Source organism: Ovis aries, chromosome 2 (genome assembly GCF_016772045.2).
Source record: "Ovis aries strain OAR_USU_Benz2616 breed Rambouillet chromosome 2, ARS-UI_Ramb_v3.0, whole genome shotgun sequence".
Taxonomy (NCBI): Eukaryota; Metazoa; Chordata; class Mammalia; order Artiodactyla; family Bovidae; genus Ovis; species Ovis aries.
This window is the reverse complement of record NC_056055.1, coordinates 161515755-161533418: the sequence shown is the minus strand read 5'-3', so window position 1 is coordinate 161533418 and position 17664 is coordinate 161515755. Positions and strand designations below refer to the sequence as shown.

General features: G+C 35.2%; 2 protein-coding genes across 74 annotated transcripts in view; one reads left to right on the top strand and one right to left on the bottom strand.

The window, feature by feature from the left end:
* Positions 1–841, bottom strand: part of ORC4 (origin recognition complex subunit 4) — a 95809-nt gene extending 94968 nt beyond the window's left edge. For 28 of the 29 annotated variants that reach the window (XR_009599353.1, XR_009599355.1, XR_009599356.1 and 25 more), the window contains exon 1: positions 735–841. The gene's annotated coding sequence lies outside the window, so the exon portion shown is untranslated. The remainder of the gene's footprint in view (positions 1–734) is intronic. The other variant, XM_004004716.6, reaches the window with a different exon arrangement.
* Positions 842–1120: 279 nt separating this feature from the next.
* The window catches only part of MBD5 (methyl-CpG binding domain protein 5), a 479551-nt gene continuing 463007 nt past the window's right edge, over positions 1121–17664 (top strand). For 31 of the 45 annotated variants that reach the window (XR_009599347.1, XR_009599348.1, XM_060410034.1 and 28 more), the window contains exon 1: positions 1121–1771. The gene's annotated coding sequence lies outside the window, so the exon portion shown is untranslated. The remainder of the gene's footprint in view (positions 1772–17664) is intronic. The other 14 variants (XM_060410010.1, XM_060410028.1, XM_060410008.1 and 11 more) reach the window with 2 other exon arrangements.

The window sequence follows — 17664 nt, the reverse complement described above, 5'->3', positions numbered from 1 at the left end:
AAGAAACTAAAAACATCTTTTTAAAAATCTCGCATCTACACTAAAGGGAAAAGTTTGATGATGTCCACTTCTCTATCAACGATTACTAAGACACAATATCAAGAATTACACAATTCCCCCCTTCTGAGAAATGCTACAGGCATTTTGTTGCGGAAACCACGCGAGACACGGAGGGAAATTCTACTGAAGAACAAACTGCCTGCTTGCTCCATCCTCAAAGCCACTCCAGAATTTCTGTGAGGTTAACGAAATAAGGACTGATGGTAGTAACACCCAATATAAACAATACATCCAATGACAGAAGTTGCCAAAATTCACACAGCTTGTTTCTCTCCCTGGACAGGTGCCCCACTGTGAGGTGAAGCAGTTAACAGAGTCATCTGCTGAGGGTTCTGAGATCCCATTTCTCTCTTACACCTGGACCATCACATTTCTCACCATCACCGAGTGTAGCCACCACATGCCACAGATTTAGGTTCATGAGTTCATCTACGCTCCCTACGCTCGTCCAGGATTCGCCGCCGGCTGGCTCAGAGGGAAGCCACGAGACGGAAGGAGCCCGCCTAGATTCTGGCCTGTCTGGCCTAGACAAGCCTGCCCCCCTTCCCGCATTCCCAGTCTCTAAAGCGTTCCGTCCTCTCCTTTTCGATTCGCCTTTCGCCACAGGCGCCCAAGGCTTACGTTTTGAGGCTAGTCCACTCCAGGTTACCTCTCATGGAAAAGTTCTCTCTTACCAGGGCAGAGCCGGATTCCGGAGACGGTGGAAATCGCTTCACAGGTTCCTCTCTCAGCGTTCTCGGCTCTGCTTCACCTGCAGCTGCCAACGAATTCACCGACTCCCGGCATGCCCCGCGCAGGCACCGCCTCCCCACCCCGCCCCTCTCCCGCCCCTCTCCCGCCCAAACACGTGACCTCCTTTAGCCTCCGTCCACGCCCACTTCCGTTCCTCCACTTTCCCTTAGGAGGGAGGAGGGGACTGGGGGTGTTAAAGAGTAGCGACTTCCTCCTACTCTCCGCCCCCGCCTCTCTACCCCCTGCTACAATGTCTTCCGGGTCGCGATCGCCTCGGAGCCTTCTGGGAAACCATCTCATTTCCTCCCCTCCCCCTCCTCCTGCCTTCAACCAACCAGCCTCCCGTCAGAGAGGGACATGCGCAGTGAGTGCCTCCCGTCTCTTCTACCCGAACCCCCCTCCCCCCCCAAGCAGAGAGACCCCAGCAGCAGCAGCAGCTGATGATGAAGAGAGAGGCAGTGGCAGAGGGGGGGCACCTTTTATTTCTATTTTTAAAGGGACAGGACACTAATTTTATCCCACTTCAACCTTGAATTGAGGGGGGTGGGGGGAAGGCGGCTGAGTTCCTTCCCCCACCCTCCAGCCCTGAGACCTGAGAGGGGGATTGAGCCTGAGAGAGAAGGAGAAGGAGTTTCTTCTTCTTCGAAAACCCCCATCCACGACTCCTACCCCCTCACCCCTCCACTAGCCTCTCTCCCGAGCCCCCTCCATCCTCCTCCTCTTTGGCCGTGAGAGGAGAGAAAGAGACCAAAAGCCTCTTAGCAACACAGACCCTTCTCTGCTGTTGCTGCTGCTGCTGCTACTGCTGCTGCTGCTTGGCCCTGGCTGGAGACATCTCACTACACCCAGGAGCAGCCACTTCCCCAGCTCTCCTCCTCCTTCGCCTCCTCCTCCTCCTCCACTCCCCCCCCCCTTTATTACCCTTTGTGTCATCCTCCACAGCTCCAGGGAAGGCACTCAAAAGTGGGGGGCAGAAAAGGTAAGTGTGTCTGTGGGGGCTTCATTGCCTTCCTCTGGCTCTGACTTTAACTCCGGGGCAACAGTAGCACCAAACCACATACGCAGTGGAGCTCCGGGGTGAGGAGGGGGTGGTGCTGGGGGTGGTGGTGAAGGAGGGGTTGGAGTGGGGAGGGGTGTGTGAGGTGGGTGCCCATCCTGTCAGAGGAGGAAGGGCACTTTTTATTTTTATTTGCTGTTGTCAAAAGTGGTTTCTCTCCTCCAGCTAACATCTGATTGTGTCTTGCTCCAGTGGGGGAGAATACAAAAACAACCCCCTCCTTCCTCCAATGAGGCGCCAGGGAAAGAGACAGAAAGAGGCACACTTTCTAGATGTCACTTAAAAAAAATCATTTGGAGAGCTTTTTTCCTTTTTCCCTAGGAAAAGCTCCACTGCATTTGTTTCTGAGTGGGAAAATGTCGGGATCTGGATTGTATCGGAACTGCTTATCCATTTGTAGACCTGAGTGTTTTCCCCTTTTTGGTTCTGTATGTGATTTGGATATTGACTTCAGTGTTGGAACAGACTTGATTGGTTTTTGCTTCCTGGGTTTAATTTTCCTTTTTTTTTGTTTTGTCTGACTTGCATAGAAAATTTCAAAATTTGGGTTGATAGAGGCCTTTGGTTAGGTTTTGACTTGTATTACTGCTTTTTTTGTTTAATGTTTGTTTCATATATCAGCATATTAAAGTTAAAAGGTTAAAATGCTTTAAGTTAAATATCACTGGTATTGTTTCTCCCTGTATATGTTCGTGATATTTATTTTACATAAGATGAGAATATTATCTATTTTATAATTAATCTAAGTATTTTTCTAATCTTTGTAACTTGTCTGAACAAGTAATCCCCATTGAAAACTTTTATGTTGTTCTGACTTTATGGAAGGCCAAACCTCTCCATCAATAGTTTGCTGGATTGGTACCACTTGCAGTTTTAACTGAATTATTTATTTACTGTTGTAAATTGAGATGAGTTTTTCATCTCTGGGGGGTACTGAACCAGATTGCTCACTATATGTGAAAGGATACAAATTCCTAAAATGTTTTCATAAGTCAAGGAAATCATGATGGTATAGTTAGTACATGCATTGTAGTGAGATATAAATTGAAAGATAAATCAGATTTAGGTTTATAAAGGAACAGTCTTGATAAAAATAACTATTTTTCATTTTTACATGGTATGTTCTCAGTGAATGGTTTTCCAATTCAGTACTGTATTTGATTTCAGAAATGCTAGAAAGTATGTTTCTGATGTAGGCCTTTTACTAGAGCTTACATTAGAAAGTGGTATTTTGTTTCATATGTACATTTCTTTATCCTTTCCTTAAAGATGGATGCACACATTCACACACATACAATCTCTCTCTCTCTCTCACAGGCACACACATACACACCCTTTTCTTATAACTGCATTGGTATCTCTGATCCCATAATTTATGTCAGCAAAAAATATTCTCCTGTAAAGTAGCAATTTTGTGATCAGACTGGCAATGTGAAAACAGCAATTTGATCAACTAGAAAGGATTGAAGAAAAATAAATCTAGAAGGATATTTGACACAAATATTAAAAAGACATGATAATACTTTTAATTTTTTAATTTTCTTGATGGTAAAGCGAAAACACAATATATTTACACTTTAGAGACAGGAAAGCGTTGCATGTGTAGAAGCTTGTTCTGTAAAATTTTAATTACCAACTGTGTGCAAAAGTAGACATTTACACAGGGGAAGGAAAAGCTGTGTAGCAATAAACAACATGGTCCTATTTCTCTCCTTTCTGTTGTGAATTTGAACAATTTCTTACCTTTCTCTGAAGTGTAATTGGTGCACTTTGGCAGAAATCTGTGCCAAGTTCAAGTTTGTCTCCCAATAATAGTATTTCAGAACCACCTAGGATTTCTTATCCTCACCTTAATACCTCAGCAACCTTAACATAAAAGACGGAAGTAGAATATAATGAAGAAATAACTTTTAAGTAAAGTGAATTGAGTAGGTTATTGGGGTGCTAGTTTCCCAGTAGGCAGCTGAGAGAAAATTTATAGCTTGATTATAATACTTTACTTTCTGTTTTTATTTAAAAACATTTCTTATTCCACCACCCTCAGGGTAACCCTATATAGTTTAAAGATTCTAGACTGCCTCTAAGTTGAAAAATGACTTACCTTTAAAAAAGCTGTTTATTTTTTTATGGCTTGTTTTTTACGTATTAAGATATATTTTAGAGTTGTAAGTTTCATGGAGGTGGTATCTTGGAGGTCATTTTATCCAACGCTTCATTTTCCATATTGCGGGAGTTCAGAGAGTTGCAGAAGCTTATGCAGAGTTCCAAGGCCTGAAAGTAAACAGCACATGGACCAGAGAACTCTGGTCTCTTGACATTCGCTAAGCTACACTATCTCATTTTCTTTTATCAGGAATAAAACTATTGTGCACATGACACTTAAGGTGTTTATATGGGGTCATATTCTAATAATATTAAAATAAATAGCTATAAAACTGTAATTTTGTCCATTTACAATTCAGTAATTTGTTGTTGATTTTTTTTTAGGGGGTACTGATTCCTCTCATTGTGGATTGCGACTGTTTTGAGAATTATTTCAGCCTTCCCTAATGGTTATTTCCCCCCCTGCACTTCTAGTTAACCAGTGAATATACTTCTTACTCCTGTATTAAGCTATATATATATGAAAAATGCATATTGTATTATAAATGCTTTTTTATGAAACTTGCTGTATGAACTACTTAAGTAAGACTAAATTTTTTTTTCTTGTTAGCATTTATATCCCCCACAGCACAGTTTTCAGTACACAGTAGGTCCTAATGGTTGTTTGTCATATTTGATAGTATAGTTAGACATATTTGAATTTCTTGACTCTTAGATGTAGAATTTCTTCATTTTCTTCCTTTTTCCTTTCCTTCCTGCTACAGTGTATTCACTACCATGATTTTTTTTCTTTATCTTTACTATGGTTCTCACTTTTTCTAGTGGCCAAATTAAATCCTATTAACAAATAGTACTCATAAGAAGTAAAAACATATTTTGTACATGATGCGATTTGACAAAAATGATTTATTTTAAATAAGGGATTAAAAAATTCCAATTAAGAGTGTACTAGCAAATATTCGGGATATACTTAAATTTCATTTCATTGAGTAACTGGCAGAATAGGTTATTGGAATGATTAGCCTGCATTTACCAGCTCTATAAAGCAACTGTAACATAGGTGACGTGTTTCCCTTTGTTTTTTTCGGTCCTTACCCAGACAATTACCAACTTTCCAGTTTTCTGTGGATATGAAGATTATTCCTAGTCATCAGTGGGACCCCAGGAAGTCAGCCAGAAAGCCTATGTGCAACTTATGAACCTTTGCAAACTTGTCTGTATTTTGAATGTATGTGCTAAACAGATTGTACTCACTCATTAAACGTTTATCGAGTATCTAATGTATGTCAGGCACCATGCTAGGCATCTGAGAAACAAGGATGGGTCCCTACAGTTTGTGGAAGGTATCTTAATTGTGTTACACAGGTGTATTGGTCATAAATTATTTAATGTTTCTACCTAAATTAATTTTATGAACTAAATGGATAGTGCCAGGTAGAAAAATGGATGTTTAAAAAGGATATTTGCTGTATTTTATTAGAACAAACTAATATAAAGAAAAAAATTTACACTTAATAATGTATTCTGTAGATTTCTGTATATAATTCAGTAATTTTAGACCATGAAAATAGCGTATATGGCTATCACTTCTGATATTTTATTGCTATATACTTCTCTTTGAAGGTGACCAACACTGTTCATTTAAGTATGTATTTTTTACTAAATTATCACCCCTCCTAAAAACCCAACTCTCTAATCTTAAACTTTTTTTCCTTCTAAAGTAACTTTCTCTTTACATCTCATATAAGAAGTTATCTTTCATGGTTCATTGGAAGACATTGTATAGATTTAGTTATTTTCTACCATAGTTTAAGCTGACAGTATGATTTAATTAAAATGGAATAATTAATTGGCTTCCCTGGTAGCTCAGATGATAAGAATCTGCCTGCAATATAGGAGACCAGGGTTCCATCCCTGGCTCTGGAAGATCCCCAGGAGAAGGGAATGGCAACCCACTCTAGTATTCTTGCTTGGAGAATTCTGTGGACAGAGCAGCTACATACAGTCTATGGGGTCACAAAGAGTCGGACATGACTGAACAACTAACATACACATACCGTTTAGGAGTTTTGGAATTTTTAACGTGTGCTTCATGTATTTCTCCGATATCCTCATAAGAAACTTCCCCATTCTAGTTTTAAATCAGTTGCAGTTTTTAATCTTTATATGTGACATCGTTTCCAGTGCCTTAGTAAAATGAGTTCTTAGTTGAATGATTTCTTAGAAACAAAAAGTACTATCTTAGTTCTGTCATAGTTTTTAGTACATAAATTTAAAAGCATGTTAGAGATTTCCTGAATTTCCTTTGCTCTTATATACCTTTTAGAATAATACTTTTTCACTGGTTAAAAAAAGGAGGGGATCCCCTACTGGGTACAGTATTTTGTGAAGGTAAATAGATTTCTGAGGGTCAGTCAATTCTGATCTCTTTCACATTCATTCTTAATTTTCTGTGTTAGTAATAATTATATTACTTACCATTCATTTTAACTGACTAGCTCTGTGATAAATATTATCAATCTCAGTCAGTCCTTAAAGTAGTCCTAAAAACATTGTAACATTGTCTCCATGTTATAAATGAGGAAACCTATTAGAATAAAACAAAACAAAAAAAACCTATTGGCAGCAAAATATTCCATCATGGTAAATTCATGACACTTTCTAATTAAAGACAGTAAAGAATTTTTATCAGTCAGTAAAGTACTCTGATAAACATTAGTAAAATTGTGGCCCCAGTAGCTTATTGATAGGGTACTGGAAATTTTCTCAAAATTTATGAGGACAGAAAAACAGACCAGTGTACAACTTGGAAATAAAATATACGTAAAGTCAGTCTTCTCATCATACAGCAAAAATGACACTTAGACCTTCTAGATATTAAACTTACTTTGTCTTGCATAGAATTAAATTTGGCATTTTGTTTCATGAAGTTTGAAGGTTTCAACAATTTGTGATCCACTGAATATTTACTATAAAAGTTTTTGTATAACTGTTGATAATGGAAAACCTATAAACAAAACAGTTTATATTGCCTAATGTTTTGGTATGTGTATATGTGTACTTTCTGTACCCTCTATCTTACAATATTTTTCATAGTTACTACATGATGAATATAGGATGAAGTTTAACATACTCTTTTCAGTATTGCTTAAAGTCAAATTTTTTTGGTATAAGAATGTACGACTTGGATTCTCTAGATGCCGAAATTATTAGGTAGTTGTTCTTTAAAGCAGCTACTGAATTAAGAGCCAGCTAGCAAAGTTGATTTTTATATCCTTTACTTTTAGGAGAAAAAAATAATTTTAAAAAATTCTATTTTATTAATCAAGTAACTTTCATATCCATCCTAAGTAATGCAATTCATTCTGTATGCTTACTCTGTTATCCTATAAATATTATACCAATGCATATGACCAGTAGAGTTTGGAAATATTTTTAAATGCTATAGAACTATTCTATGTCATCTGTTATTCTTTAGAAAAGAAGCTTTATAATAAATGTGATTTATTGCTTTTAAACTAATTAAATAATTGGTGGGAGTGAAAAAAATCTATGGTCCTAAATAACCTCTTTTAGATAACCTACAGGTAATTCAGTTGAAAGTAGAGATTCTAACTCTTTAGCATTTCACTTTGAGGTATTTCTATATCATGTAATATTTTAGAGGTTGGAATGACTCGGTATAACTCTTCAGACAAAGGGTGAACTAGGCTTAATGTATGTTAAGGTTTATCTGTTAAGGTTTATCTTCTAATGTAGCTGGACAGAAAAGAAAATCACTAATACCATACATGGTGGAAAGCATACAGTTCAGAGTTGGTTAAAATTCTGATTTGAGTCCTTTCTTGGCTTGACCTTTGTAACCTTTTCTTAAGAGAACTTGTAATTAAATTCTGTGATTTTTCCTTGTATGCAAAGCTGTTGTTTTCTACGCCTTGATTCCAGAACTATCTACCACTCTGTTGACCACTAATTAATATAATCCATACATTCTTAATATCTCTAGTATCTAAAAATAATAATCTAGGTTCACTGGTGTTGGAGGAGGGAAGTATTCCACATTCAACAAAATGTGTTGATTTTTACATAGCTTCTTTACTGATCTAAAAGGTATATGTTATGTAAAATAGAAAAGATTTTTATTTATTTGGGTATTTATCATACCAGTGGTATTTGTAGCTGGTAAGAGCTTTCTGATATACAATGAACTGAACACTGTAGTGAATATTCAGTGAACTCAGTGAACATTCAAACTTGAATTAATGATAAATAAAGTTGTCATTACTGAATATTAAGTAACATCAGAATAGTTAGGAGAAATCGAATACATATTCCAGTAATGACAGAAATTTAGAAGTTGTGTTTTAGCATTATTCCAAAATCATTTTCCTTCTTCTACATTCGTCACACCGGAGTTTGTGCTGAAGGATTTCTTGGCCATTTTGGAGACTGTAATCTAGTTAAAAGGTTTGTTTATGCTTCCCATCTCTGTTCTGCTGATGGTATTAGAATGCAGGCCAGAGCCAGACATCTAACTGTTTATAACATTCAAACTTCAATTAAAGCTACAGTGTTCAGTTCACTGTATATCAGAAAGCTCTTACCAGCTACAAATACCTCCAGTAATTATGGCAATGACTTTGTGTGACCATAGGCTTTCCTAAATCACGCCAGTCCTTACGAATTCCTTTTTTATTTAGCAAGTACTAACTTTTAATTATTTTATAGAAGTATAAAAATGAACTGTATTTTCTTCTACACATACTATAGCATTTCCTTTTAACAATCTTTTTTGATAATAAAACCTAACAGCTTATATTTTTGAACATCTTATTTAAGTGATCCAGGTTAGCTTTTTTTAAGATTAGTAAATTTTTAGTAGGTGTTCATTTTGCTATCCACTTGATTTGACTCCCGTTTCTAGTTTGAAGAATATAGTATTATTTGGTCTGTTAAAAAACAAAACTATCAGTCACATTACTACAGTTTTCTTACATGTATGAGAGGAGACTAGATGCACATAATACAGATTTCAATCTCATATTGTTTTTCTGGTCTGCTGCTCTTACCGTTTGTGGTTTCTGTGTTTTCAGTATGATGATAAACTGTTTTTAAAGTTTTCATTAAGCTGGTAAGAATTCTCTGAAAACAGTTTTCAGCAGCTTCTCTGTTTTTTGTACACTTGAATCAGAAAATGAATTGTGTATGTGTCTAGTTTTTCTAATTAGCAGTCAGATTTGCTATATTATATGGGCTTCCCTGGTAGTTCAGAGGTTAAAGCTTCTGCCTGCAATGCGGGAGACCCTGGTTCGATCCCTGGGTTGGGAAGATTCCCTGGAGAAGGAAATGGCAACCCACTCCAGTATTCTTGCCTGGAGAATCCCATGGACGGAGGAGCCTGGTGGGCTACAGTCCATAGGGTCGCAAAGAGTCAGACACGACTGAGTGACTTCACTTTCTTTCACTTTCTTTCTTTCTTTTGCTTTTTATAAAGGTAAATTTTTTTTTTTTAGTTTTTTATTTTTTTAATTTTAAAATCTTTAATTCTTTTATAAATTTTAAACCTTGATTTACTAAATGTATATATTCTTTATATACATATATTTTTATTAAAATATAAATTTATAGATTTAAACATTTTTGGAATGATGAAAAATGATATTAAACTGAATGAAAACTTGCTATAACACTCTTAAGCAACATTACGATGGAGAAAGCTACATTACTCATTTTCCTTGGCACTGAAACTAATAATCTATTCATTTTGGAATATTATAGGGTAGGAGGTTAGGAAATACTACCTATGATGTCTAAAGATAAGCACTAACAATAGTCATGCAAAATTTTTGTGGGCTAAAAACCTGGAAAGATAGCTAAAGCTAAATTGAAACCAAGTCACAGAATAATGTGCATAGTATGATTCCATTTATGTTAAAAAAAGAAAGATTAACATGTATACAACATATAAAAGTATATTTGTACACATGTAGCACAATTTTGTTTATATGCATATATTTTTATAAAAAGAAAAGTTGAATAAAATATATGCCTTATAGTTATGTAAATACATTAAGAAATGTTTTTTAAAAATATGTACCAAATTGACTCCTTAGTTTATAGAAAGTATGTATGTGGGATGCTGGAAGGTTGAAGAATTCTTAACTGTTTTGAATACTTTAGTATTCTCTCTCTTTAATCGCTAAGTCGTGTCCAACTCTTAGATTTGTTTTTAAGAATCAGCTCATATGCATGTACTGATTTTATAATGGAATTTAATTTTCTTATAATTTTTTTGCTAATTTTATAATTTTATATATTAAAGGATAGAGAAAAAGAATGACCCATGAAAATTGCAGTCATACCCCTAATCAACTGTCCATGACTACCTTGAAGAGAATTGAGTATTAGCTAACAATCATCATAGCTTGATAAAGAATTAGGTCTGTTAGACTGATCTAATCTTACCTAACAGGGTGAAAAAAGCCTAGTCAGTTGAGGCAGAAACAGTGGATGTAATCTATACTGGTTTTTTATTTTGCTTCTTATTGCAAAATGCATTTCTCACTTTCCTGGGAAAATATAAACTGGAGAACCAGTGAAGTCTGTCAGTCTTAAAAGTGGTAGACAGTATGTTTTTCCGTCTCAGATAAGATAAAATGTATGGACCTAAGATGGACTTTTGTTATTTTAATCAGTAATCCAAATTATTGTATGTTCATTCAAAATACAGATGGCATAGTCACTTAACATTTTTATGATGTTTTCTGTATTGGCCAACTGGTTTGAATAGAAGACAAAAATAAAACAAAAGTTTTTAAGATTAAGTCTTTTTTTGTTGTTTTTTAGTGACTGAAACTTATACTTGAAAAACACTTAAGGAGCCTTTGTAAAATGACACCAAACTGAGTATGTAAATACTCAGAGTAAAGAAGAAATTAGAATTCTGTAGAGTAAGTCACAGTGGACTTCTTGGGAGGACATTGAGTTAATCAGAATTTAGGTAGAGAAGAGATCCTCAGAAGAGAGTATTTCAAGTAAAGACAAAGTTTCCAATGGAATAAGGAGATAGGGGAGCTCATTTTTACTAGTCTGAAAGCTAGGATTGAATTTCAGAATAACCTGGTAAATTAGGATAGTGATTAGAAATAATATACTTTGCATTTATGTTTTAAAAACTTGTTTCCCAGAATGCAAGTCAGAAAAGAAATAGGGAAAAAAATAACTTGCATAAAAAAAATCAGACAGTGAAAATAGTTCTTTGCAACTATGACTGGTAATTATGTCAGAATCTGAAGCAAGTGTATGAGTTGGAAATTTAACACTATAGTTAAAATAGGAAAATTTTATCCAAGGATACTGAGGTTCTTTTTCCCTTCATAATTAAAATTCATACTTAGGTTGGTTCCTAGGATCAGTAATATACAATTAAAATTATAAATCTTGTATATAAATTCTAAAAAATAGCAAAAAGATACAGTTTATGTTTTCTTCAGTCACTTTAAAAGTTTTATTTAAATTTACTTCCAGCTGGCCTCATCATGTAACTTACCATCCCACCTACTCCCTACCATTTACTGAACTTTTTTTTTTTTCCTGAAGAATAGCAGTTTTAACAGGTTCTATCAAATATGACTCTCTGTTTTGTTCCATCCGAAAAATCATAATAATTTTTCCTCCAAAACTATGTAGAGGTCATTGACTTGGTGTTTATCTTTTTTTTAAATCAGCAGTTGGCTAATGTCTTTCCTCAACAAATGTGGGTTCACACCTATCATGTGCTTACTGGAATAGTAAGGGAAAAGAGACATGGGTCTTGCTCTTTTGAACTTAAGTCCTAGAAATGAAGGATATTGATCGGATAATTGTATAAATTAATGCAAAATTGAAACTATTTCATTTGCTGTGTAGAGGTACATGGTATTTAATATGAGGGCTTTTAGAAGGATAATTTAATCAATACGTAAGACCAAGGGAAGCTTTTATTTTGCTTAAGAAAGTGTTTAGTTAGCTGAAATGTTGATGAATTTGAGTCACCTTGATCAAGGGGGAGAAAAATGTTTTGTGGAAGGAACAGTTTGTTCAAAAATTCCTGATGGTGGAGAGCATAATACATAACCTTAAATGAAGGTCAGAATGACAGAAGCTAAGAACTAGAGAGTACATGGTGAGAAGTAATACTGAGGAGTTATGTAGGAGCCAAATTACAGGATGTTGTAGGTGAAGATTTTCTTTTCTTTTTTTTAAAAAATTATTTATTTATTTGTCCACTCCGGGTCTTAGTTGCAGCATGCGAGATCTTCAGTCTTCATTGTGGCATGTGGGATCTAGTTCCCTGATCAAGGATTGAACTTGGGCCCCCTGCACTGGGAGTGCAGAGTCTTAGCCGCTGGACCACCAGGGAAGTCCCCAAGATTTTCTTATCTGTAGAGTTACTATATAAACTTAAACTAATATACTCAACAAAAAAACATATTACCACAGATGACCCTTGAACAGTTCTGAGGTAGGGATGCCAACCCTCCAAGCAGTCAGAAACCTGAGTATAATTTATAGTTGGTCATTTAATTCGTGGTTCTTCTGTATTGGAGGAGTCAACCAATTGCAGATCTTGCACTACTGTAGTATTTACTATTAAAGAAAATCCCTGTATAAGTGGATCCATTTGGTTGAAACCCCTCTTGTTCGTGTCAGCTCTACTTGTAAAAGGGTTGTTATTGTTACAGTTTATTTTTATTTCATTTTAAAACTCATACTTTGTCCTGTAGAGTCATTGTTGTAGTGGTTAAGTCTCCTAAAATCCCTTTATTAGAGTTAATAATTAAATGTAGTAAATATAACATTGTACCCTAAACATACCTAGATGGAACTTAGAAAAGAAAAGCAAAAGGGGGTTTAAAATTGTTGTCTCTACGTGCTTAAGAGAATCTTCTCGGTATGAGTGACTAAGTTTGAATAATTAAGAAAAAGAATAAGTCTGCAAGTATACCAGGCCAGTGTAAGAAAGCATAACGTATGATGTCATATTCAACTGGACAACTTGAGAAGACCCACAGTTGGCACCTGGATATAGAACAGTGTGATGTCAGGAGCATACCAAGAAAGAGAAAGTAGAAGACATCACATTCACAAATTGAATGTTCCAAATCTTGACATATTTTTGTTAACATTATAGAACACAGTTTTTTTTTAAGCAGAATTTTGGAAATTCCCTGGCAGTCTAGAGATTAGAGGGCTACACTTCCACTCTAGAGGGCACAGGTTAGATCCCTGGTCTTAGTAAACTAAGATCCCACACACCCAGAGTGTGGCCAAAAAAAGTAGTATTGCAAAATGGTAACAATACTATGCCTACTATATATATGTATTTTTTTTTTTTAACCGTAATTCAGCAGTCAGAAGTAGTTACAAATTTCTAAATTAACTATTTCAGGCCCTTGAAAATGTGTATGTCTCTTGAAGTCCTACTTTTAAAGACAAAATTGAAGAAATTTACTTTTTAATTCTTATTTTCCTTTTAACTTAGAACATTGTCAATAAGATATTTTCATTTCTTGTTGAGGTTTAAATTTTAAGCTTGTTTGAACACCAGTTTCTGTCTATATTAATAAACAATCTAATTAATAACTAAAGCTTCAGGAAATGCCCCAAGTATTAAGAACATTATAAAAAGATTGATAAATTACTTGAATTTTCTTAAGACCAAAATATCACAAAACGTGTTACATTGTAAGGAAAAGGTAAAATACATGCCAGCATTTGCTGAATGGACAGGGTGCCATCACATTGCTCTTGGCTGATGAATTCTGCCAATGTATCTTTTGTCAGGTGAGCTTTTTTTTGAAATTTAATTAAGTTAATTTATTCTTGGCTGTGCTGGATCTTTGTTGCTATGGGGCTTTATCTAGGGGCCACCCATTGCAGTGCATGGACTTCTCATTGTGGTGGCTTCTCTTGTGGAGCACAGGCTCTAGGGCACATGGGCCTGATAGTTGCAGCATACGTACAGGTTTAGTTACCTCATGGCCCATGGAATCTTCCCAAACCAGGGATTGAACCTGTGTCCCCTACATTGGCAGGTGGATTCTCAACCACTGAACCACGAGGGAAGCCCCAGTTGGGTAATCTTAAAGTACCTTTCTGGCATTCTCAGGTATGATTTTTAAAACAGATAAACATGTAAAATTAAGAACTATATAACTGAGTTTACTGTTTATTTACTTACGTATTTTCTTTTTTTAGACTTATTTATAAAACATTCTAAATGAGACAGTATCACTAGTATTGATTTATTTTACTACAGTGTCTAGCAAATTACTGATGATTCATAGGCCATAAGTATTTGGAAAGCTTACTAGTATTTGAAAAGACAGTTTACTAAATTTATCTGATAACTCTTAAGGGGTCATCAACAAAACCAGAGAATGACTTGGGAATTATCCTGTGATTTATGTGTTTCCTCTGTTTTATTAATACAACTTTCTACTTATTTTTCTGTCAAAGTCTATTCCAAAGATCCCTAGTTCTGTGATAATAGATTTGATTCCCCCCTCCCCCAAGTAAGATTTCTTCATCAAAATTTTAATAATGTGATTACAGAAGGTTTTGTTTTGTTTTTTAGTGCAGTGGTAATCACTAACATTTATTGAGTGCTTATTTTGTGGAACTCACCATTCTAAAAACATTCCAAGGAACAAGCTTAAGGAAGTTTCCTCATATTTCTTCACAGCTTGTATGTACCTATCCTGGAACTTCTGATAAGAGTGTAAAAGTGAGACAAATAACCATTTTCTGTTGTTATTAATAAAAATCCTACAACTTTGGGAATGAACAATTATGTAATTTGTCCTTCATATAAATGTTGAACTTAATAGTCATTTCTGTATTCTTCTAACCACAATATTCACAGGTGATCAGCGTTAACCTTTATACTCTCTTTATAAATAGGAAACAACCTTTAGAACTTCAGAAACATGCCTGGGTTTGAACACAGGTTCCATATACTGACTTCTGTAGTAGTCAACCATAAACTGTTAAGAGTTCCAAACTTTAGTTTGTCTGTAAAATTAGTGTAGTGATGGAGTTTCTCACGGAGTTGTGACTATTAAATGATAGAGTACCAAGTGCATATAAAATCCTAGCGTGTTGTGAACATTCACTAAAACGCGGTTTCCTTTCCTTTTCCTTCTCTGCTTCTTCTATTAATAGCAATCATGTGTTAGAATCTTTCTGAAATTATATATGCATTAAATTTTTAAATTGGCTCCTAAAACTGTTTTAAGACTTTACTGTAATTTTGTAGATGAATGATTGTTTTGCTTCATCTTTTTGCTTTTCTGTACTTTGTTAATAAAATGGGCATTTGTAAATGTTGTTATACCTCAGTTAATAGAGGTAATAAATGAGCACATTTTGTGCTTTTAATAATTCTTATTAAGTGAAATAATATTGAATAAATTTCCTTTTTTTATTTGTTGATCTTAATTGCAGTTGTAAATAGACAATGTTATAATTGCACAGTAAAACAACAATGTTGCAAAAAAGTTGAGCCACTTCTGTAGACCACCCTAAGTGGGCACAATTATACATATTTTACCAATGAGGAAATGGAGGCACAAAATGCTACATAGTCAAGTGGTAGAGTAGGGATTTGCATATATGTATATATTAATATATTTCATCTTTAAAAATGTGTCAGATATATTGAGTGCCATAGTAGTGTTAGGTATTAATAGTGATTAAAAGTATTATCTGTATCTAAAATTTTGACTAATATGATAAGGGTCTAATTTGATAATTTCTCGTTTGGCAGGATAGGACAAATTCAGTTTAATCTACAGTTACTTGAAAAATATATCAGACTTTTTTATGTAGCATTTTATATTTGGTAAATTCTTTACATTATTTTTACTTCTTAATCTATTACTGAGGGGGGGAGGTGAGGTGGGGTGGAAATCCCTGTCATATCCCATAAAGAAAAAGACATAAAGTTCAGGACCTTCTAAAGCATGACAGTTTTTAAAGTCAGTAGGAAGACTGACATTAGAATCAGAATAATCCATGTGCCAGTTTGTTGAGCCACACATCTCTACTGCTTATTACATATTGAAACAACAAACTTACTAGTTGGCAAATGAAACTTTAAAGATGTATTATTCTGTTCTTCAAAACTTTCATTGGCTTGTGTCTCCTTTAATGTCCTCTTACCTGAGGTGACTCAGACGATCAAGAAGCTGCCTACAGTGCAGGAGATCCTGGTTCAATCACTGTGTCAGGAAGATCCCTTGGAGAAGGGAATGGCTATCCACTCTAGTATTCTTGCCTGGAGAATTCCATGGACAGAGGAGCCTGGAAGGCTACAGTCCGTGGAGTCAAAAAGAGTCAGACACAACTGAGTAACTAGAACTTAACTTACTTAAGGTTGATTCACTGGAAAGATAGTATGAAAAATTTTGTCTTAAGTGGGATTAAACTAATTAAAGCTAAGAGGTGGCCTACTATCCCTTAGAACATTTAAGGGCTGAGTATCTCTTTTTAAGTTATCAACTGACTTCCTCCTACCTCCTCCCCCCCAACTTTGATAAGCTAGACAGAAACCTCTCCTATTTCTCATAATACCTTTAAATAGATAGTGCTATCACTTCAACGTGCTTTTCTGAGCCACCCAAGAAATTTAACCATCATTCTTAATATTTTGTTTCTGTGAAAAGTGATTTTAAGTCTCAAAGAATAAATTATTGTACAATGAACTTTTGAAAAGCAACAGGATTGTAAGAACTTTCTGTTTTTTAGAAAGACATATTAGAGAAGCATTTAAAATAGAATAGATATAGCATTTAAAATAGAATAGAATAGATGTTTGTTTTTTCTCATTTAAAATATTGTATAGTGTCTATAACTCATCATTTTAAGCAAGTGATAAACAGTTTGGTTGCAATCTAGAAAATAATAAATGGTGATGACTAGAAAATTCAAAACCATCTCTTTAAGAGAGAATTATAAATGGTTGGTTAGAGAAATAATAGAAGAATGTCTAATAGGTGCTTGCTGCTGCTAAGTCGCTTCAGTTGTGTTCGACTCTGTGCAACCCCATAGACGGCAGCCCACCAGGCTCCCCTGTCCCTGGGATTCTCCAGGCAAGAACACTGGAGTGGGTTGCCATTTCCTTCTCCAATGCATGAAAGTGAAAAGTGAAAGGGAAGTTGCTCAGTCATGTCCAACTCTTAGCGACCCCATGGACTGCAGCCTACCAGGCTCCTCCATCCATGGGATTTTCCAGGCAAGAGTACTGGAGTGCGGTGCCATTGCCTTCTCCAATAGTTGCTTAGGAAGTATTTTATGTAAAATAATTTATTATTAATTTTCTCTTTAAAAGTAACAAAACTTAAAATTAGTGTTTTAGTCTAACAGTTTGCAAGCCTTTGTGGGGATTTTCACATAAATACCACTTCTATTTCAGTAAACTAAACAGAGATAACTCTATATATGTTTAAAACAGCAAGATATTGATTCAAAGATACAATGTCTTTACTATTTTCCACGTGAAATAATGTCTAAACTTTAAACAAGTTCTGCAAAATGTTTTCTCTCTCCCTTTTTGGTGTTTTCATATATTCATTCTGCTAATTATTAAGGGCATAGACTCAGGGAACCTAATCATCTAATAAATTAGTTTGAAAACTCAAATTATTTTGTAAATCCTGATGTGATTAAAC